Source organism: Ranitomeya imitator, chromosome 5 (assembly GCF_032444005.1).
Source record: "Ranitomeya imitator isolate aRanImi1 chromosome 5, aRanImi1.pri, whole genome shotgun sequence".
Classification (NCBI taxonomy): domain Eukaryota; kingdom Metazoa; phylum Chordata; class Amphibia; order Anura; family Dendrobatidae; genus Ranitomeya; species Ranitomeya imitator.
This window is the reverse complement of record NC_091286.1, coordinates 660,725,507-660,750,009: the sequence shown is the minus strand read 5'-3', so window position 1 is coordinate 660,750,009 and position 24,503 is coordinate 660,725,507.

The window sequence follows — 24,503 nt, the reverse complement described above, 5'->3', positions numbered from 1 at the left end:
CCTCCATGCTTCACGGTGGGAACCAGGCATGTAGAGTCCATTCGTTCACCTTTTCTGCATCACACAAAGACACGAGGGTTGGAACCAAAGATCTCAAATTTGGACTCATCAGACCAAAGCACAGATTTCCACTGGTCTAATGTCCATTCCTTCTGTTCTTTAGCTCAAATAAAGTTTCTTCTGCTTGTTGCCTGTCCTTGGCAGTGGTTTCCTAGCAGCTATTTTACCATGAAGGCCTGCTGCACAAAGTCTCCTCTTAACAGTTCTTGTAGAGATGTGTCTGCTACTAGAACTCTGTGTGGCATTGACCTGGTCTCTAATCTGAGCTGCTGTTAACCTGCGATTTCTGAGGCTGGTGACTCGGATAAACTTATCTTCAGAAGCAGAGGTGACTCTTGGTCTTCCTTTCTGGGGCGGTCCTCATGTGAGCCAGTTTCTTTGTAGCACTTGATGGTTTTTGCCACTGCACTTAGGGACACTTTCAAAGTTTTCTCTATTTTTCAGACTGACTGACCTTCATTTCTTGAAGTAATGATGGACACTCGTTTTTCTTTATTTAGCTGCTTTTTTCTGGCCATAATACAAATTCTAACAGTCTATTCAGTAGGACTATCAGCTGTGTATCCACCAGACTTCCGCACAACACAACTGATGGTCCCAATCCCATTTATAAGGCAAGAAATCCCACTTATTAAACCTGACAGGGCACTCCTGTGAAGTGAAAACCATTCCTGGTGACTACCTCTTGAAGCTCATCAAGAGAATGCCAAGAGTGTGCAAAGCAGTCATCAAAGCAAAAGGTGGCTACTTTGAAGAACCTAGAATATAAGACATAATTTCAGTTGTTTCACACTTTTTTGTTAAGTATATAATTCCACATGTGTTAATTCATAGTTTTGATGCCTTCAGTGTGAATGTACAATTTTCATAGTAATGAAAATGCAGAAAAATCTTTAAATGAGAAGGTGTGTCCAAACATTTGGTCTGTACTGTATATGTTTATTATCTACCAGGCATTTATCTGATATGATTGACATTTTTGTATCTTTATTATGGCTCTCATGTATGTCCATATGTGTGCTTGCTGTTTAATGTTCACAGTGGTGCCATTCTTTTGCAGGGTTTAACAGGGTCAGTGAGGGTGAGCCAATGTTGCCACTTCATTCCTTCGGGTGCAAACCTGCGTGGTAAGATAGGGAAACTGTTAGACCTGAATTAGGGTTAACCTCTGTGTAAAAGCACCCTTTTTAATATTGGTTGATTAAAGTTTGTGTAAATAGTAGGAGGGTCTTTTTTTAGAGTGTTTTGAATGATTTGGGACTTAAGTAGATATCAGAATTTTGGTTTGAATGATTTGGGACTTAAGTAGATATCAACATTTTTGTGTTTTTTGCATATTGAGATGACAAACCTTGTCGCTCTACAACCACTTCTACAGGAGTGGTTGTAGCCAGAGTCTTACACCTCAGCCCAGATGGTTGAGTGTATTGTTATGGACAAATTTATCCAATCTCTTCCTAGGCCGATGAAGACCTGGGTTGCCCAGGGAGACCCCGGGAATGAGGATGACCTCGTTGGCCTAGTGGAAAGGTACCAGGCAGTCGAGAAGTCCTCAAAGACACCGGGTGCTGTCACATCCCCTTACTGGGGTTCCCAGAAGGAGCCTGACACTTAATAGAAGGTGAATAGAGCCACAATTGGAGGAGTCTGAGGTCTCAAGGGGTAACTTGTAAGGACTTAATTTGTTAGAGGTGTCACGGTCCTGGGCACATAGCCATCGGTAGTCCTATGTCCACTGAACAGATGGACTGCAGCATCGTGAGGCGGTATTTGTATTATGCCTATCTGGCCTGCAGCTTGGACTATCAGGGGCCTCAGGCATGTCCCATGACAATTAATGGAGTACCAGAGTCTGGACTCTTGAGCCTGGTAACCCTGTTAAGGGCCACACTCCCGCACCAGTTGATCCCCTGGAAGCTTATGTGCGTCCACTGTATTCATGGGGACTAGGACCAAAGACTACCCTGTTGTCAGAGTGACTATAGAAATGAACTATGGCACGGAGTTAAATGAGGTTGGAGCAGTTAGAGACCTGCTACTCCCAGTTGTAATAGAGCGGGACTTTAGCTTATTCTGAGACATGGCAAAATGCAGTGATGCCAGTCGGTTAGACCATGAAGGATCCCCATAGCAGGCAGATGAGACCCAGGCAAGAGTCTACAATTAGTTGCAAGGCTAAGACAGAGATCGGGTGCTGATTCCCTCTGTCGAAAGTACATTTCTGACCAAATGACAGGGACCAAACATGGTGGTCAAAATGCTGGTTGACATCAATTACAAGGTCCACCAGCCAGGGAGAAGAAAATCCTACCAGATGTACCACGTCAACCTGCTTAAGCCATGACAAGACAGGGAACCGGTGGAAGCAAAGTGTCTATAGGTAGATTCTGAAGCCAAGGTTGAGGATGTTACCATGGCAGAGACACTATCACCGGCTCACAAACAATAGTCCCTAGAACTGCTTCAGCGAAGTCGAGACCTGTTTTCAGACTTGCCGAGATATATGCAGGTCGTCAAACATGGAATCCTGATGGAACCGTATGTTTGGGTAAACCTAAAGGCATATTGAATTCCCGAAGCCCGCCACAAAGTGATTTTGAAGGGGCTGAAGAGAATGTGGAGCCTGGGTATCATTGAGGAGTCAAATAGCATCTGGTCCAGTCCCATCGTTTTTGTTCTGAAGCCCGATGGAGAATGGTGCTTTTGTACTGATTATAGGAAGTTGAATGAGGTTTTCAAGTTTGATTCTTATCTGATGCCCTGTGTCGATGAACTCATTGAGAGGCTAGGATCAGCCAGATACATCAACACCCTTGACTTAACGGAAGGGTAGTGGCAAATTCCCATGTCTCAAAGTGCCAAGGATATGCTGGCCTTCTGTACAACTGCTTCCAATACACCAGAATGCTTTCCGGGCTGCTTGGAGCCCCAGCCACCTTTCAGAGGGACATGGACCAGATCACAGCCCATCACAAGAAGTATGCTGCAGCTAACCTGGATGATATTGTGATCTTCAGACTAGATTGGGAAAAGCATCGGCAAAAGGTTTAGGCAGTACTTAATGCTCCGAGGAAGGTGGGATTTACCATAGTCCAAAGAAGTGCACCATGGAGAAGGAGAAGGCAACATACTTAGGCTATATCGTTCAAATGGGTGAAATAAAGCGGCAAGTGAACAAAGTAGAGGCAATCCATAATTTGAAAAAAATGGAGAAATAGGAGCATATAGTCAATTGTAAAAATGACCAACTTTTATTTATACAAAACCTTTAAAAGAGAGGTATAGGACATGAATATAAATACATAGTAGTATCACCACAATACAGCATGAAAAAGGGGAAGGAGAAAACCCCCATCCCACCCCCCAAAAACAATGGAGTGAACAGATGGACGTAATGAACATCAGGGGGGCACCTGCACAGGTGACCGTGCAACAGCACTAATTGAATAGGAGCAACGGACACACAGACCGAGAGCAAAAAATGCTTAGACAGATGGGTGGCATTAAATGTAAAGGGCTAGATGAAACGTCTATACCACCACTTATGGACCCCGCCACATCACACCATGTCATATATAAAAAGTAAAAAAGATAGTACTGTGTGACCAAGAGCCACCGTTATCTCTGGCACCCATAAAAGATACACAGCCAGAGTGTAGCACGGCCGAAAAAGACGGCCTATTGTAGGCGCAAGTATTGAAAAGACGCCCGGTGCTCACCTAGTGTCCGTAAGGGGAGGAGGATGAGGGGGTCCCGCCGGTGTAGACGCCCCGACGCGCGTTTCGCGGCGTAAACACGCCGCTTCCTCAAGGGGAAGCATAATTTGTAGAAACTGATCTCCAAGAAACAGGTTACTGAATTTCTGTGAATTGTGGGATACTATTGGCGATTCATCCCAAATTTCACCTTAATAGCTGCACTCCTGACCGACCTCCTTAAGGACACAAAGACGTCGACGGTCAACTGGTCTTCTGAAGCGTAGATGGCTTTCCCAGAGTTGAAGCGCGCCCTGTGTAAACAGCCTGTCTTGGTCGCACCTGACTTCAGTAAGGAATTTGTGATCCAGACAGATGCTTCAGAGTTCAGTTTGGGAGCCCTGTTGTCCCAGGAAACAAATGGTGCGGAATATTCAATCCTAAGTAAGTGTCCTAAGAGTAAGAAACTCTCATCCTGTGAAAAAATTATGCTTTCATAGAAAAAGAATGCTTGGACATTAAATGGGCACATGACCCTTTGAGGTATTACCTGCTAGGCCGAAAGTTCAGGAAGAAGAGGAGCAATGCCCGGGTGACTAGGTTGTTTCTAGCACTCCAAGACTTCAGCTTCCATGTGGAACATAGACCCAGGAAACTAAACAGTAACGCAGATACCCTGTCTAGACTTCCCTGTTTAGTGACTGAAGGTGCTAAAATGCCCAGCTTTGGGCAGAGGGAGGAGAACTCTATGAGAAGGTCACTGGTAAAATCCTGGAGGGGATATATGTGTCACTGAAGATGTTAGCCTCAGTGATATGAACCTGGAAAAATGCTTCAGCATATTATGTGCTGAGAGGGATTAACCGACCATATTAAGGGGTGGGTTTTTATGAACAGCTGAAGTGTGGGTGGGAGGCTGTGCACAATATCTCCATCCCAGGATGTGCTCCAAAAGGTAAATGTGAAGCCCTTGGACTCATTCAGTGTTTGGTGTGTCTAGAAATCTCCAGAGCTGTGCTCATGTTAAACAAAACTGAACTTTGTATTGTTCCCCTGAGCGGGTGGATTCCCGAAGCTACACAGACCGTGTTTGTTTTCCTAATTTTGGACTGGTTTATGCAGTATGTTTTTAATAAACCAGTTGAAAACTAAAACAGAAAGTGTTCCCGTAACTACCTCTTTTTGGAGCCGAGTGAGTCGATGTACCACAATGTGTAAACAGATGACAACCAACAGCCTATTTGAAAACACACTGCCCTGACGTAAGTTTTATCATTTTTACAATGTAATAATGGTCTAAAATCTATCTCTTTTGGAAGGGAAATAGCCTGCCATGCGGACAAGAGGTGGTCAAAAACAGTTGCGCAAAAAAAATATAGTTTGCGACACACAGTCAGAAAGTTGCAGTGAAATGTCTGGATATTATTACATTTTTTATAGTAATTTTTGAACACATTTATTTCTTACTTTCTAATTAAGGAATGAACAAAAAATGGTAGGTACATAGCCAAATACAGCAGCAGCAAGAGGCCGCTGTATTGGTGTGGCATGTACGGATGTCAAATTAGATTAATATAACAGGTATGCAAAAAATCAGTTCGATAATTTGTGACATGCACACTTTGTCTGGCTCACTTCTGTGTGAAGAATGAAAAGAAAGTGGTCAGACACTGATAGCAAAACAAATTGTGAGGATTCTGTGAGCATCATACCTGGACACCATGATTAATATCAACCAAGAAACTAAATGCATATTAACAGAAATCTGGAAAAAGCGGACACGTATATATAATATACTCCCCCAGACTCTATATAATCGCTCCAAATATCAGATATGAGAAAGAAGGAGAAGCGGGAGCATATAGTCAATATGTAAAACGAACAATCTTTATTTATACAAGAAAATTTAAAAGAGTATAGGACATAAATATGCGTAATAATATTACCATGACATAACATAGATAGGGGAAAAGAACCCCACATCCCGCCACCCCGACGTAAAGTAAATCAGATGGTCGTAATATGACACCAGGAGGGCACCTATGCGAGTGGCCACATAACGACACCAGACAAGTAGGCACCAAAAAGCACACTGGCAGGAAGCAGAAATATCTACAACGATGCTAGCACTAGGCTAACAAGTGACAACCTGTGTGCGGGGCTAGAAAAAATGTCTATGCTAGCACTCATGAGCCCTGCCACGCAAAAAGACATAACACATCTAGAGCAAGTAATACGGTAATATAGCGTGACAGGAAACCACCACTATACATGGCACTAAAATAGGGGTGCATAGCCAGCGTGCAGGGATGACCAAAGAACGGCAATAGTGCCGACAGTGAAAGGACACGCCAGGCGCTCACCTGATATCCGTGGGGGGAGAGAGATGCAGGGGTCCCTCCGGTAGAAACGCCCCGACGCGCGTTTCGCGGCGAAAACACGCCGCTTTCTCAAGGGGAGTGTATAGTATGGAGGAGCAGGACCTGCCTATAACCTCCCCGACCCTAGTCACCTGTTGGATCTCAGCCATTCCGAGCGGCGCTAGCGGCGCATGCGCGCTGCGGCGGGTAAACCCGGCAGGAGGACCTGGCGCCCCGCCCAGCATGGAGATCAGGTGAAAACACCCGAGGCAGCACACCGGACAGAGAGGACGCCGGCCCTCATACCAAAGCCGCCCACAAGCAGGGCGATGCGCACGGCCGCAGGGAGGCGTGCCCACCAAAGATAAAGAAGAAAAAGTATGGGGGACAACAGAGAATAAGGTGAACTTAAGTAAACAACACCCCTCACAAATGCATACACACATCCCATCGCAATATGTACACAGTTATAAAAATACATCACAGTACATACAGGATATGCAATACAAATCCGATCCACCATGAAACCAGGGCAATATCAATTGTGCTGCATATACTCCGTGGACTCCGTAAATAATATAGATGGTGATCAGATGACTTGCAGTCCATGCAGATAGCGAAGCTAGATGTCAACTGATGACGTGTATAGAGGGATGAACATGACCCAGAGCCGGGGAAGCCATAGACAGGGCTCACATAAAGTGGGTTACTGAATAAGAAAAAAGAAATAAAAATGCATTAAAAACATGTTAAAACCAAAGAGAGAAAAAAACACCGGTGGAACTCAAAACATACATGATGGAAAACACCAGGAGAAAATCTCATGGAGCTAGAGATAGGGAGCAAAACTAAGGGACTCATTGAGACCCTTAGGGGTCACAGTGTCGAGTACAACAATCCACTTAGTCTTGATCTGTGCCAGTCTTTTCTTGTTGTCCCCACCTCTGACTCCCAAATGGAGTACATCAATCCCCCGCACCACAAGTAATTTCTCGTTGCAATTATGGTGGGGGGATAGTTTTAAGATTCGCCGATGCAGACACCGTCCTGGCCGCACCAATGTCCCGCACATGCTCCCGTATGCGGACCCTCAGTTCACGTGTAGTAAGACCAACGTATATCCTGGGACATGGACACGTCGCATAATATATGACATTGCTGGAACCACAGGATATACGTTGTCTGATTTGGAACGTTTTAGAGCCATCGCTAGAAGTGAAATCAGAGCAGCGCAGGACATTGGCGCAGGCAAGACAGTGCCCGCATGGAACGCATCCAGGACGAGGACCGCTAGAACCAAAGAAATTCCTGTCCGGGGTTGGGGTATAATGACTCCGTACCAGTAAATTGCTGAGATTGGTCCCTCTCCTAGGGGTCATGAGAGGAAAGGAGCCCAGGGCAGCACGCAGGGAGGGTTCCACCTGAAGAACAGGCCAATGTTTTTTCAGAATGGCCCTCATACTCTCCCATTCGTGATTGTAGGTGGAGATGAACCTAATGCGCTCATCACCACCCACAGGCCGACGTCGAGAGTTAGGATGCAGCAGATCACTACGTGGTGTATTACGAGCCCGATCATATGCAGCTTTGATGGATCTGCGGCTGTACCCGCGGGCCACAAACCTCTCCTTTAGGTCCGCGGCCTGTGACTCAAAACGGGTTTCAGTCGAACAAATCCGCCGCATCCTGAGGAACTGTCCGACCGGGACAGCCCTAATGGTGGCTGGATAGTGAGCAGAAGAAGCATGTAATAAAGAATTAACAGCGGTCGGCTTCCTGTAAACATCCGTCTGGATGCGCCGGTCACAATCCACCTCCAGACGGACATCCAAGAAGTCGACCGCGGTCTCACTGAAATTATAAGTCAACCGTATATTGAACGGGTTGTTATTGAGACTAGTCATAAACTCCCCGAGCTGGTGGGCAGACCCCTCCCCCCACAAAAACAGAACATCGTCAATATAACGAAGCCAGCACAGCACATGGGCAGCAAGCGGTGAGCCCCCGTCGCCAAAAACATCCCTCTCCCAGGCGCCAAGGAAGAGGTTAGCATACGAGGGCACACACGCCGCGCCCATGGCTGTGCCACGCTTCTGAAGGTAAAAGGTGTTTTCAACTACTTACCTCAAGCTGTCCTCCAATCCCACGGCCCCTTTCTTACGGGAACTACAGAACATCTTGATTGGTGCCCTCGATGCCAATGTGATCACCAAACAGGTATTTGAGGGTTTGTTGGTGAAGTCACCGAGGGTCCCAACCTTCTACCTGTTGCCTAAAATCCACAAGGATGCCCTTGACCCACCGGGGTGTCCTATCGTGTCTGGGATTGATAGCATTTGTGACCCTGTCTGTCGTTTTATCGACTATTATCTCAAACCATTAGTCGAAACTCTACCATCCTTTATTAAAGACATGACGGACGTCCTGTCTAGGGTCGATGGCATCCTTTTGGATGAGGGCACTATTTTTGTGACGGCCGACGTCGAGAGTTTGTACACCTGCATAGATCACTCGGATGGTCTGGCGGCTGTCTGCCGCTTCCTGGGGGCCTCCGACCTGGGCAGCCCTATGTGTGAGCTGATCCTCGAGCTGGTGGGGTACATCCAGGGCCGGCTCCAGGTTTTTGAGGGCCCCGGGCGAAAGAGTCTCAGTGGGCCCCCCCCTTTAACACATACCCGATTTATGATGCACAGATACGGCAGAGAAATGTATAGTACAATGCCAGATTTCACTTCTTACATGAGTGACAGCTATTGTAAATTCTGCAGTGTATATATACAGGAGGAAAGGTGCTGTGCAGTGTATATATACAGGAGAGGTGCTGTGCAATGTATACATACAGGAGGAAAGGTGCTGTGCAGTGTATATATACAGGAGAGGTGCTGTGCAGTGTCGTGAGCAGGGCGTTGTTGTATCAGAAAATCTTTTCTGTTTTGAGTTTTTCTATGAAACAAAGACTTTTCTACATAAACAACGTTGTTTGGTTTTGCGGCCCTAACAGATCTGTGCTACAAAGTAACATCGCTCGGGCATTAATGAGGGACCTGATGCTGAATCCTTTCCACAAACCCTAATGACCCAATTAGTGCCCCGTCATTAGAAGCTCATTAAACGCCTCCCTGTCCCGAGCAGTCATGTACAGTATGGGGGGATCCTGCAGCCCACCCCCTGACTGCTCCATACCATACACTGCCCTCTGTCGCTCTCACTATTATCCTGTGCATTTCTCTGTCATCGTTACCCCATGTTACCCTTGTCACCCCCCACTACAGAGTAGCAGGGCAGCCAATGTCACCCCCTCCCGGACCCTAATGGCAGCAGGAAATGTCTGCTCCTCTATTGGGTTGGAACCTGATTTAATCAAGGAATAATGTGGATTTGTTGCCGGTGGCTGCAGGGGAAGGGTTAAGTGATGCCATGTCCTTGGTGGGAGCAGTGGCAGCTGCTGGGACCTGGACAGAGACAACCAATGTTGCTGTGACTGCACAGTGTGATGTGGAGGAGAGAAGCTGAGACTCCGGAGCAGAAATCACCCACATGCCAGCACTGGGCAGAGTCCCTCCAGTCACCAGCATGGGGCCACGGGGCCCCAACCTACAGCCCACAGCTCAGATTTATCCATGGCAGCAGTTCCCCTTCCTCCTGGCATCTGGATAACTCCATTTATGCGGGTCAGATTGTTATATTTAAGGTTTAGCAATAACCTTCATACAGATGGGAAGGGGTTAAGCTTCTTCCTACCCCACTGGTGCAGGTTTGGTGCAGCATGCATGTATTCTGGGGTTCTGGGAGAGCTGGGTGGCTGCAGGCTGCACCCCACCAGCTGCTCCTCCAGACATCACCCACATTTTTACGCAGCAGAGACAGACAGCAGCAGACTGAGCCACAGGACCAACTGCAATTATTGCTGGATACCTTTGCACTCTGGTAGGACTAGCTCCTCCAGAATCTTCCTGATAAGTTCAGCTCAGCAGCACTGTCTGCAGCCACCCAGGGGGGAGAGCAGAGAACGTGCTCTCTCCGCCCACAAACAGTCACGCTGGCTGCCTTCTGTTAACCCCTATGTGTGCCTGCCTGGCTGCACTGACTGAGTCAGAAGATGCTTGTGTCAGAGCTGGCACATAGGGGTTAAGAGAACGCAGCCAGCAGTGACTTTGTGGGCGGAGAGAGCATGTTATCTCCTGCTCTGCTCTCCCAGCTGCTAGTGGGCCCCCCTTTCTTCCCAAGGCCCCGGCATTTGCCCGCTGTGCCGGGTGCTGACGCCGGCCCTGGGTACATCCTCACCCACAATTTTTTCGTCTTTAAAAACACCTTTTACCTTCAGAAGCGTGGCACAGCCATGGGCGCGGCGTGTGCGCCCTCGTATGCTAACCTCTTCCTTGGCGCCTGGGAGAGGGATGTTTTTGGCGACGGGGGCTCACCGCTTGCTGCCCATGTGCTGTGCTGGCTTCGTTATATTGACGATGTTCTGTTTTTGTGGGGGGGGGGTCTGCCCACCAGCTCGGGGAGTTCATGACTAGTCTCAATAACAACCCGTTCAATATACGGTTGACTTATAATTTCAGTGAGACCGCGGTCGACTTCTTGGATGTCCGTCTGGAGGTGGATTGTGACCGGCGCATCCAGACGGATGTTTACAGGAAGCCGACCGCTGTTAATTCTTTATTACATGCTTCTTCCGCTCACTATCCAGCCACCATTAGGGCTGTCCCGGTCGGACAGTTCCTCAGGATTTGTTCGACTGAAACCCGTTTTGAGTCACGGGCCGCGGACCTAAAGGAGAGGTTTGTGGCCCGCGGGTACAGCCGCAGATCCATCAAAGCTGCATATGATCGGGCTCGTAATACACCACGTAGTGATCTGCTGCATCCTAACTCTCGACGTCGGCCTGTGGGTGGTGATGAGCGCATTAGGTTCATCTCCACCTACAATCACGAATGGGAGAGTATGAGGGCCATTCTGAAAAAACATTGGCCTGTTCTTCAGGTGGAACCCTCCCTGCGTGCTGCCCTGGGCTCCTTTCCTCTCATGACCCCTAGGAGAGGGACCAATCTCAGCAATTTACTGGTCTTGCCTGCGCCAATGTCCTGCGCTGCTCTGATTTCACTTCTAGTGATGGCTCTAAAACGTTCCAAATCAGACAACGTATATCCTGTGGTTCCAGCAATGTCATATATATTGTGACGTGTCCATGTCCCAGGATATACGTTGGTCTTACTACACGTGAACTGAGGGTCCGCATACGGGAGCATGTGCGGGACATTGGTGCGGCCAGGACGGTGTCCGCATCGGCGTATCTTAAAACTATCCCCCGCCACTTCAAGTTGCACCATAATTGCAACGAGAAATTACTTGTGGTGCGGGGGATTGATGTACTCCATTTGGGAGTCAGAGGTGGGGACAACAAGAAAAGACTGGCACAGATCGATACTAAGTGGATTGCTGTACTCGACACTGTGACCCCTAAGGGTCTCAATGAGTCCCTTAGTTTTGCTCCCTATCTCTAGCTCCATGAGATTTTCTCCTGGTGTTTTCCATCATGTATGTTTTGAGTTCCACCGGTGTTTTTTTCTCTCTTTGGTTTTAACATGTTTTTAATGCATTTTTATTTCTTTTTTCTTATTCAGTAACCCACTTTATGTGAGCCCTGTCTATGGCTTCCCCGGCTCTGGGTCATGTTCATCCCTCTATACACGTCATCAGTTGACATCTAGCTTCGCTATCTGCATGGACTGCAAGTCATCTGATCACCATCTATATTATTTACGGAGTCCACGGAGTATATGCAGCACAATTGATATTGCCCTGGTTTCATGGTGGATCGGATTTGTATTGCATATCCTGTATGTACTGTGATGTATTTTTATAACTGTGTACATATTGCGATGGGATGTGTGTATGCATTTGTAAGGGGTGTTGTTTACTTAAGTTCACCTTATTCTCTGTTGTCCCCCATACTTTTTCTTCTTTATCTTTGGTGGGCACGCCTCCCTGCGGCCGTGCGCATCGCCCTGCTTGTGGGCGGCTTTGGTATGAGGGCCGGCGTCCTCTCTGTCCGGTGTGCTGCCTCGGGTGTTTTCACCTGATCTCCATGCTGGGCGGGGCGCCAGGTCCTCCTGCCGGGCTTACCCGCCGCAGCGCGCATGCGCCGCTAGCGCCGCTCGGAATGGCTGAGATCCAACAGGTGACTAGGGTCGGGGAGGTTATAGGCAGGTCCTGCTCCTCCACACTATACACTCCTCTTGAGGAAGCGGCGTGTTTTCGCCGCGAAACGCGCGTCGGGGCGTTTCTACCGGCGGGATCCCTGCATCTCTCTCCCCCCACGGATATCAGGTGAGCGCCTGGCGTGTCCTTTCACTGTCGGCACTATTGCCGTTCTTTGGTCATCCCTGCACGCTGGCTATGCACCCCTATTTTAGTGCCATGTGTAGTGGTGGTTTCCTGTCACGCTATATTACCGTATTACTTGCTCTAGATATGTTATGTCTTTTTGCGTGGCAGGGCCCATGAGTGCTAGCATAGACATTTTTTCTAGCCCCGCACACAGGTTGTCACTTGTTAGCCTAGTGCTAGCATCGTTGTAGATATTTCTGCTTCCTGCCAGTGTGCTTTTTGGTGCCTACTTGTCTGGTGTCGTTATGTGGCCACTCGCATAGGTGCCCTCTTGGTGTCATATTACGACCATCTGATTTACTTTACGTCGGGGTGGCGGGATGTGGGGTTCTTTTCCCCTATCTATGTTATGTCATGGTAATATTATTACGCATATTTATGTCCTATACTCTTTTAAATTTTCTTGTATAAATAAAGATTGTTCGTTTTACATATTGACTATATGCTCCCGCTTCTCCTTCTTTCTCATATCTGATATTTGGAGCGATTATATAGAGTCTGGGGGAGTATATTATATATACGTGTCCGCTTTTTCCAGATTTCTGTTAATATGCATTTAGTTTCTTGGTTGATATTAATTATTTCTGTGTGTTTCACAGTTGCTCTTGTTATCATTATGGACTTTCGTGCACGCGACCGCACCTGGCGTGCACAACTTAATGAGGTACTCCATGACAGCATTGAAGGGGGTAATGATGGGCCCACCAGAGAGTTACAGGAGGTCATCACACAATTTAAAGATCTGCTACGCAAACGGATGCGTATTTGGTGGAATCATGAATTCCTTGATAAATACATCCAAAGAGATCTTATTCCGAGGGGACTCCGCATCCAAGTCTTTCCCTCTTTTCCGGTTGATGATGAGGAGTTCAGGGGGAAATGGGAGGACCTTACTAATGCCTGCTCTAAAGGATTCATGGTTCTCTTGAAACAAACTAATCAAAAATCATTGGATTTGATTGAGACAGAGATAGATGGGCTACAGGCCACGCTACACAAGGACATGACGGGCGATGCTTTAAAAAAATTAAACGATGAGGTGGATGTGGAGCTTCAGAGATGGGCTAAAGAGATTCAGGCCTCTAAGGCCAAAAAATTCCAGCGGGATATTCAAGATAAACAACACTCTAGGGTGTATAGGTGGCAGAATCCGTCTGGACGAGCCCGTTTTAGATCTCGTAATGGCTTCCACTCAAGATCTAGATCCACCTCCACTCGCTCTAACAGGTCCACATGCGATGAGGATGTTGTCCCCGCCTCTCAGCCCAGTGGTACAGTTATCTCGGGGCCTGGTGATAAAAGAATGACCACAAGACAACATAACAAAACCCAGACCTCCGGAGGGAGAGGTGCCCAGGTTGGTACGCAGGGACATTTACAGGTGCTCAATCTCTCTACCCATACTCTCTCCGAGGATCAGTTAGATGTCCTTGGTAGGGGCCTTACTTTTTCTCCCACCAACTCTTTTAATTATTTTTCAGCGGTGAAGGATTTACATCTATTTTCCCGTAAACTCATCCTCAAGAAACTCCATTCTGGCAAAGATCCATACATGGGGATGAGTGACACTGAAAGGGAGACTCTTCGTGATTTGGGGGATTTGCTTGAGGAACAACAGACACCAGACGTAAGTAAATTTCCTCCGTCCACCCGTCCTAGATCAACCAGGTTTCCCCCCTTGTCCTTATCTCCAGCAATAGAGGTCTTCACCAAATTGGTTGATGAGGACCTCAAGAAATTGTCTGTACGTCAGACGTTTGATAACCTCACCTCTAGGCAACGTCTGGCTATCCAACAACTTAAATCTATGAAGGACGTTGTCTTCAAACAAGCGGACAAGGGGGGAAATGTGGTGATCTGGCCGTGTGTTAAATATGAGCGGGAAGTTTTCCGGCAGCTCAAAGATTCAACTACTTACCTCAAGCTGTCCTCCAATCCCACAGCCCCTTTCTTACGGGAACTACAGAACATCTTGATTGGTGCCCTCGATGCCAATGTGATCACCAAACAGGTATTTGAGGGTTTGTTGGTGAAGTCACCGAGGGTCCCAACCTTCTACCTGTTGCCTAAAATCCACAAGGATGCCCTTGACCCATCGGGGCGTCCTATCATGTCTGGGATTGATAGCATTTGTGACCCTGTCTGTCGTTTTATCGACTATTATCTCAAACCATTAGTCGAAACTCTACCATCCTTTATTAAAGACACGACGGACGTCCTGTCTAGGGTCGATGGCATCCTTGTGGATGAGGGCACTATTTTTGTGACGGCCGACGTCGAGAGTTTGTACACCTGCATAGATCACTCGGATGGTCTGGCGGCTGTCCGCCACTTCCTGGGGGCCTCCGACCTGGGCAGCCCTATGTGTGAGCTGATCCTCGAGCTGGTGGGGTACATCCTCACCCACAATTTTTTCGTCTTTAAAAACACCTTTTACCTTCAGAAGCGTGGCACAGCCATGGGCGCGGCATGTGCGCCCTCGTATGCTAACCTCTTCCTTGGCGCCTGGGAGAGGGATGTTTTTGGCGACGGGGGCTCACCGCTTGCTGCCCATGTGCTGTGCTGGCTTCGTTATATTGACGATGTTCTGTTTTTGTGGGGGGGGGGTCTGCCCACCAGCTCGGGGAGTTTATGACTAGTCTCAATAACAACCCGTTCAATATACGGTTGACTTATAATTTCAGTGAGACCGCGGTCGACTTCTTGGATGTCCGTCTGGAGGTGGATTGTGACCGGCGCATCCAGACGGATGTTTACAGGAAGCCGACCGCTGTTAGTTCTTTATTACATGCTTCTTCCGCTCACTATCCAGCCACCATTAGGGCTGTCCCGGTCGGACAGTTCCTCAGGATGCGGCGGATTTGTTCGACTGAAACCCGTTTTGAGTCACGGGCCGCGGACCTAAAGGAGAGGTTTGTGGCCCGCGGGTACAGCTGCAGATCCATCAAAGCTGCATATGATCGGGCTCGTAATACACCACGTAGTGATTTGCTGCATCCTAACTCTCGACGTCGGCCTGTGGGTGGTGATGAGCGCATTAGGTTCATCTCCACCTACAATCACGAATGGGAGAGTATGAGGGCCATTCTGAAAAAACATTGGCCTGTTCTTCAGGTGGAGCCCTCCCTGTGTGCTGCCCTGGGCTCCTTTCCTCTCATGACTCCTAGGAGAGGGACCAATCTCAGCAATTTACTGGTACGGAGTCATTATACCCCAACCCCGGACAGGAATTTCTTTGGTTCTAGCGGTCCTCGTCCTGGATGCGTTCCATGCGGGCACTGTCTTGCCTGCGCCAATGTCCTGCGCTGCTCTGATTTCACTTCTAGCGATGGCTCTAAAACGTTCCAAATCAGACAACGTATATCCTGTGGTTCCAGCAATGTCATATATTATGCGACGTGTCCATGTCCCAGGATATACGTTGGTCTTACTACACGTGAACTGAGGGTCCGCATACGGGAGCATGTGCGGTACATTGGTGCGGCCAGGACGGTGTCCGCATCGGCGGATCTTAAAACTATCCCCCGCCACTTCAAGTTGCACCATAATTGCAACGAGAAATTACTTGTGGTGCGGGGGATTGATGTACTCCATTTGGGAGTCAGAGGTGGGGACAACAAGAAAAGTCTGGCACAGATCGAGACTAAGTGGATTGCTGTACTCGACACTGTGACCCCTAAGGGTCTCAATGAGTCCCTTAGTTTTGCTCCCTATCTCTAGCTCCATGAGATTTTCTCCTGGTGTTTTCCATCATGTATGTTTTGAGTTCCACCGGTGTTTTTTTCTCTCTTTGGTTTTAACATGTTTTTAATGCTTTTTTATTTCTTTTTTCTTATTCAGTAACCCACTTTATGTGAGTCCTGTCTATGGCTTCCCCGGCTCTGGGTCATGTTCATCCCTCTATACACGTCATCAGTTGACATCTAGCTTCGCTATCTGCATGGACTGCAAGTCATCTGATCACCATCTATATTATTTACGGAGTCCACGGAGTATATGCAGCACAATTGATATTGCCCTGGTTTCATGGTGGATCGGATTTGTATTGCATATCCTGTATGTACTGTGATGTATTTTTATAACTGTGTACATATTGCGATGGGATGTGTGTATGCATTTGTGAGGGGTGTTGTTTACTTAAGTTCACCTTATTCTCTGTTGTCCCCCATACTTTTTCTTCTTTATCTTTGGTGGGCACGCCTCCCTGCGGCCGTGCGCATCGCCCTGCTTGTGGGCGGCTTTGGTATGAGGGCCGGCGTCCTCTCTGTCCGGTGTGCTGCCTCGGGTGTTTTCACCTGATCTCCATGCTGGGCGGGGCGCCAGGTCCTCCTGCCGGGCTTACCCGCCGCAGCGCGCATGCGCCGCTAGCGCCGCTCGGAATGGCTGAGATCCAACAGGTGACTAGGGTCGGGGAGGTTATAGGCAGGTCCTGCTCCTCCATACTATACACTCCCCTTGAGGAAGCGGCGTGTTTTCGCCGCGAAACGCGCGTCGGGGCGTTTCTACCGGCGGGACCCCTGCATCTCTCTCCCCCCACGGATATCAGGTGAGCGCCTGGCGTGTCCTTTCACTGTCGGCACTATTGCCGTTCTTTGGTCATCCCTGCACGCTGGCTATGCACCCCTATTTTAGTGCCATGTGTAGTGGTGGTTTCCTGTCACGCTATATTACCGTATTACTTGCTCTAGATATGTTATGTCTTTTTGCGTGGCAGGGCCCATGAGTGCTAGCATAGACATTTTTTCTAGCCCCGCACACAGGTTGTCACTTGTTAGCCTAGTGCTAGCATCGTTGTAGATATTTCTGCTTCCTGCCAGTGTGCTTTTTGGTGCCTACTTGTCTGGTGTCGTTATGTGGCCACTCGCATAGGTGCCCTCCTGGTGTCATATTACGACCATCTGATTTACTTTACGTCGGGGTGGCGGGATGTGGGGTTCTTTTCCCCTATCTATGTTATGTCATGGTAATATTATTACGCATATTTATGTCCTATACTCTTTTAAATTTTCTTGTATAAATAAAGATTGTTCGTTTTACATATTGACTATATGCTCCCGCTTCTTCTTCTTTCTCATCACTGGACACCATGATGCCTAGGTGCTCAACAGAGATGAGTGACCGCCAGATGAGAGACCTGCGAAATGCGTTGTACCTTCCGGTCATCTCCTTCGCTTCTTCTGAGTCTTTTTTTTTTGGAAGAGTAGTGGCCATTTTTGCAATAGACGAGAACATGGATCTAAAAAGGAAGGAGAATTTTCCTATCTGTCTGGAGTTTCTGGTCTTTGTTAAAATAAAAAAAGCCAAGAAGACAAAACAGGATTAACGTCAGCCCTAAAGCAAATAATATCCCTTCACTATTGACCCAATTCTGCTCAACACTTTTTATTTGCATGGCGACCTCTCAATGTTTAGTTGTCTGTCTCCTCATTTAGCCCATTTATTATTTGGCAGTGAAGTGACTGGACGATTCGAGCCAAGGAGAATATCATAATACAATGTCAACAATTATCGTGGTGTAACTGTTAGCCTTTATACAAAAATTATATGCAAAATCATGCAGAAAGGAGAGGTCAGAGACCCGCAAAGGAAAAGTATTAGACATTTGCAAATGTAAATTCTGGTAGCATTGACCTTGGAGTTCAGAAGACAAACATTCTGACATGTATAGAAATGTATTCTCCAAGAAAATGTGAAAGTACTTACCAGCTGTGAGGAACATAGATTTTCAAACTATTCCGACTTAGAAATCAGGAGCAAAAATTCTGGTAAAACGCAAATCTTTATAGCTGTCTAGCTCTGGAGTTTATTCTTCCAGTGAAAATGGCAATAAGGAGCAACAAAAGTTAACTAAGAATGGGTTGCTTTTTGGTTTGTCCCAAAGACTGAACAGAATGGTTATAGATGAACAAGGCCCCTAGACACCCGTCCATTTCGAGATCGAAACATTTTTTTTTTGGGGGGGGGGGGTCATTTGAATTTTTGCACTTGGCCAATAGTAACTTTTCACATTTTTTTCTTTCCTTATAGATGTATGAGTATTTGTCAATTTTCTGGGTGGTACATATCCAGTACGTAAGTGTTTAATTTATATTCATTTTTATTCTGGAAAAAGGTGTAAAAAAAGTTACTCGACACCGTATCTGGCAAAAGGGAAACTGATCAGACAAAGTGTGGACCTCGATTGGTAGCAGGGGTTTCCTGTAATGCCATCAAAAGGAACCGGCCAAAATATAGTGATCATCGTCATTAATTTTCAGTATACAGTGGCAAGTAAAATTTTGGACCCCCCTGGTCAAAATTACTCTTATTGTGAACAGTTAAGTAAGTTAAAGATGAAATGATCTCTAAAAGGCCTAAAGTTAAAGATGACACATATATTTTGTATTTTAGGCCCCCCAAAATATATTTTCATCCTTTAAATTTTAAAAATTGCAAAAAGGAAAATGGGCCTATGCAAAAGTTTGGGCACGCTGCATGGTTGATACCTAGTAGCATCCCGTTCTGAAAGTATCATAGCTTGATAATTTTTGTTTGAGGGATTTTCATCCATCCTTTCTTGGAAAATTCTTCCAGTTCTGTAAGATTCCTGAGTCGTCTTGCATCCTCTGCTATTCTGAGGTCTAGCCACAGATTTTCAATGATGCTCAGGTCACTGGGACTGTGAGGGCCATTGTAAACCCTTCAGCTTGCTCCTTTTGAGGTTGTCTATTGTGGATGTTGACGTGTGTTTAAGATCATTATCCATTTGTAGAAGACATCCTCTTCCTCTTTTCAACTTCAGCATTTTTACAGATGGCGTAATGTTTGCATCAAGAATTTGTTGAAATTTCATTGAATCCATTCTTCCCTCTACCCGTCAAATTTTCCCCATGCAATTGGCTGCATCACAACCCCAAATCATGATTGATCCACTCCCATGCTTAATGGTTGGCAAGATGTTATTTTCCTGAGATGTTGTGCCCTTTTTCTCCGAACATATTTTTGATCATTGTGGCCAAATAGTTATATTTTAACCTCATCAGTCCACAGGACTTGTTTCCAAAATGCATCAGGTTTGTTTAGATGTTCTTTTGCATACTTCTGATGCTGAATTTTATGGTGAGGACGCAGAAGAGGTTTTCTTCTGATGACTCTTCCATGAAGACAAGTTTTGTGCAGGTGTCTCTGAACAGTAGAACTATGTACCACAACTCCAGAGTATGCTAAATCTTTCTGAAGGTCTTTTGCAGTCAAGTGGGGGGTAATGATTTGCCTCCTAGCAATCCTACGAACACCTCTCACTGAAATTTTGCTTGGTCTTCCAGACTTTATCTTGACCTTCACTGTTCCTGGTAACTGCCATTTCTTAATTACATTTCAAACTGAGGAACGAGCAACTTAAAAACATTTTGCTATCTTCTTATAGCCTTCTCCTGCTTTGTGGGCCTCCATCATTTCCTTTTTCAGAGTGCTAGGCATGGAAGCTGCTTAGAAGAACCCATGGCTGCTATTTTTGGCATAAGGTTAGAGGAGGCTGGATTTAATAGAGTCGGGAAATTTGTATAATGACCTTGCATTTCCTAACGATGATGGTGAACAAGCCATAACACTAACAGGTTAAATAAGGTCTGAAACCTTGGTCATAGTTATCTGAGCACACAAATCTCCAAGGGTGCCAAAACTTTTGCATCAGCCCATTTTCCTTTTTATAATTTGTAAATGTACAAAATGACAATATATATTTTTATTGCCTAAAATACAAAGGAAATGTGTCAACTTTAAATTTAGGCCTTTTAGAGATCATTTCATCTTCAGCTTGCTTGACTGTTTAAAATAACAGTAATTTTGACCAGGGGTGCACAAAGTTTTGCATGCCACTATACAAAGGCTAAGGGTATGTGCAATGTATGAGTCAGATATACAAGAGATTTTATCTAATGCGTGTTACAGTACCAGCATTACTAATCCACTAGATGCACAGAAATTCTGCAACAGAAATTACTTGACCAGTGGATTTTGTAAATGTCACTTGTCCCAGGAAGAAGCCTATAGGCGAAACCCATTTTTAGGTAGAAGCTGGCGTGTTTTGTGCCTGAGATACTTTTTATGTGTTTCTAACTCATTTACTTTTGTGAGTTTATTAAAAAGAAAACCCAATTGGAAGCTGAATGTCCTGAAGTGCTGTTCTATGTCTGGTTATTCTTAAAGGAAAACTGCTGACAGTATTGTTGGTGGTGATCACTTGTGGAAGTATTGGTCTCGGAAGGGCTGATAGTAACATCATTGAAAGAATACAGTGATAGTGGAAGTGTGACAAAGAGAAAGTTTTTTGGATGATGTGAATTCTGCTCTAAAGATCGTTGATGTGGTGAAGGCACAGTCAGCATGCTTACTTACTGCAGTGCCAAATTCTGCAGCGGATTGTTAGGATCCGTCCCATGTTGATGTACTCTTAAACATTAGGCGTTTCCCTGTTGCCCATCGCTGGATCAGGGCTGCAGCTGGACGTTACAGGCATCGCTCCTCTTCTGGCCATGTGGACATTGTAGTAGCGTGAACACGAGAGTACAATCAGCATGATGAGTTTGGTCATCATGGCGTTGCTTGGAGGACTATATCAGTTGTAATGTACCCTTGGGTATCTTCTGTATGTAGTGATGAGTTTTGTGCCCCCTTCCATCTGGTTACCCAATGGGCACTCTGTGTAAATATTGTGAGTTTGGGGAAGGCAAAAGTGGAGAAGGAATTAGAAGGGAAGAGCTCTTAGGAGCCAGTAGCAGTTGGCGAGGAGCCTTTTTGAGGGCTAAAGAGGTTCTTCGGTGAGATCAAGTTATCACCGCTATTCAGGATAGATGATAACTTGTTGATCGATGGGGGTCCAACTGATGGAACTTGCAACCATCGGCACAACAGGGAACTTTTATCCCCTTAGAATAAAGCGGCCGTGCACATGCTCGACGGGAGCTCCAATCATTTCCAATCTTGGCAGCTCCACAGAGGATGAATTTGGCGGTAATCGGGCATGCGACTTGCCATTCCATTTTGTAACCAGGATAAAAGTGCCTCATCGGAAATAAAAAAAATGCCTTTTTCGCTGATCGGAATGACTTCCAGCAGTCAGACCCCCCCACCCATCAGTAAGTTATCACTTATCCTATGGGTAATTAGCTTTCACCCTATAGGGAGCTCCTGGTATCATAGTGAAGGACGAATTGGCCCCCGTCTAATTCTGCAAGGCTGAGTTCTCTGACCTTGTTCTTATAACCCTTCTTCGGTTCAAGAGCCTGGAATTTTGTATGTCATTAAATAAAGCACGAGTGTCAACCATATTGTGTCCATATCATATTTTATTCATCCTAAACTCACAATGAACTCTTCATTGGAATTTATTTATTTATTGGATATAATGGAACTAGAGAGAGTACAAAGGAGGGCAACAAAATTAATAAAGGGGATGGGAGAACTACAATACCCAGATAGATTAGCGAAATTAGGATTATTTAGTCTGGAAAAAAGACGACTGAGGGGCGATCTAATAACCATGTATAAGTATATAAGGGGACAATACAAATATCTCGCTGAGGATCTGTTTATACCAAGGAAGGTGACGGGCACAAGGGGGCATTCTTTGCGTCTGGAGGAGAGAAGGTTTTTCCACCAACATAGAAGAGGATTCTTTACTGTTAGGGCAGTGAGAATCTGGAATTGCTTGCCTGAGGAGGTGGTGATGGCGAACTCAGTCGAGGGGTTCAAGAGAGGCCTGGATGTCTTCCTGGAGCAGAACAATATTGTATCATACAATTATTAGGTTCTGTAGAAGGACGTAGATCTGGGGATTTATTATGATGGAATATAGGCTGAACTGGATGGACAAATGTCTTTTTTCGGCCTTACTAACTATGTTACTATGTTATGTTACTATGTTACTTAAATAAATGTTTAAGTAAATGTGTTTGGTTGAATATATATTTTTATCTAATATATAAAGCTGAATGTGTGTATGTGTGTGTGTATGTGTGTATGTCCGGGATTGGCATCTGCACCGTCGCAGCTACAGCAACAAAATTTTGCAGTCACACGTCTGGACCCTGAGAGCATCATAGGCTATGTTGTGAGGTGAAATTTTAACCCCGTGCTTTCCAATTCACCAAACAATTTTGCCCCTATCTACATAATGGGGAAAAAATGAAAGGAAAAGTGTAGGAGGCAAATTGACAGCTGCCAGATGTGAACAAGGGGGACTTAAAGAATGAGAGCGATGGCGCCAAAGAGTATATACCGTACAGTTGCTAAGGTGGGGCCCCGACATGGTATACTCACCACACACGGGGATATGAACACACACACAAAATGCGCCACACACTACCACATATTACCTTCAGCACACATTTCACCACAAATACTCCAACCTCGCCACATAAGTCGAAACACAAAAGTCGCCGCTCAAAACTCAAAACTCGCCACGCGCAGAACTCGCCACATGCAAAAACTAGGCTCTTGCAAAACTCGCCACAAGTGCAAAACTGACCTCATGGAAAACTCGCCACACGCAAAACTTGCACACGCGGAAAAATTGCCACATGCACAAAAGTTGCAACACATGCAAAAGTTGCCAAACACAAAACTTGCACATACTCAAAAGGCACCACACATAAAACTCGCCACGCGCAAAACTCGCCATGCGCAAAACTTGCTGCACACAACTTGCTACACTAACCTGTTACATGCAACTCGACACACAAAAAGTTGCTACACACATGTTGCCACACGCAACTCAACACACACAACTTGACAAACGAAACTCGCCCTAAAACACACACAAGTCTGGTATTATCCTTCAAAAATAAAAATCTGATTAATAAGCAGACAAACTACAACAAATGTACAATATAGGAAATACGGCAGCTGTCAGTCACATGACCTGTCTATTATGTGTATGTGTGAGCTAATATATACTGCCAGGGGGAGGGCTTCCTGTTGGCTAGGGATTTATCAGGCTGCCAATTTAGCTTACAAATACTGAGGTAAAAATACTGAGCAAATAACGTGTGAACGAGGTCTAATACAGGAGGAGATGACACACAGGTATATACTATACACAGGGGAGATGACACACAGATATATACTATATACAGGAGAGATGACACAGGTATATACTATATAGAGGAGGAGATGACATACAGGTACATACTATATACAGGAGGAGATGACATACAGGTATATACTATATACAGGAGGAGATGACACACAGGTATATACTATATACAGGGGAGATGACACACAGATATATACTATATACAGGAGAGATGACACAGGTATATACTATATAGAGGAGGAGATGACATACAGGTACATATATATACAGGAGGAGATGACATACAGGTATATACTATATACAGGAGGAGATGACACACAGGTATATACTATATACAGGAGCAGATGACCTACAGGTACATACTATATACAGGAGGAGATGACATACAGGTATATGCTATATATAGAAGATGACATGCAGGTATATACTATATACAGGAGGAGATGAAACACAGATATATACTATATACAGGGGAGATGACACACAGATATATACTATATACAGGAGGAGATGACATACAGGTATATACTATATATAGAAGGAGATGACATTCAGGTATATACTATATATAAGGGAGATGACACACAGCAGGTATATACTATATACAGGGGAGATGACATACAGGTATATACTATATACAGGAGATGACATACAGATGTATACTATATATAAGGGAGATGACAAACATGTATATATTGAGGTGATGAGGTGAAAATGAGAGGTGTGAGGTGAAAATGAAAAGGTGTGAGTGCAAAATGAGAGGAGTGAGGGAAAATAGTGGAGTGATCAGAAAATGACAGATGTGAGGTTGAAATGACAAGTGTTAGGGGGGAATGAGAGGAGTGAGGGAGAAAATGAGAGGTGTGAGGGGGAAAATGAAAGATGTGATTGGGAAAATGAGAGGCGTGATGGGAAAATAAG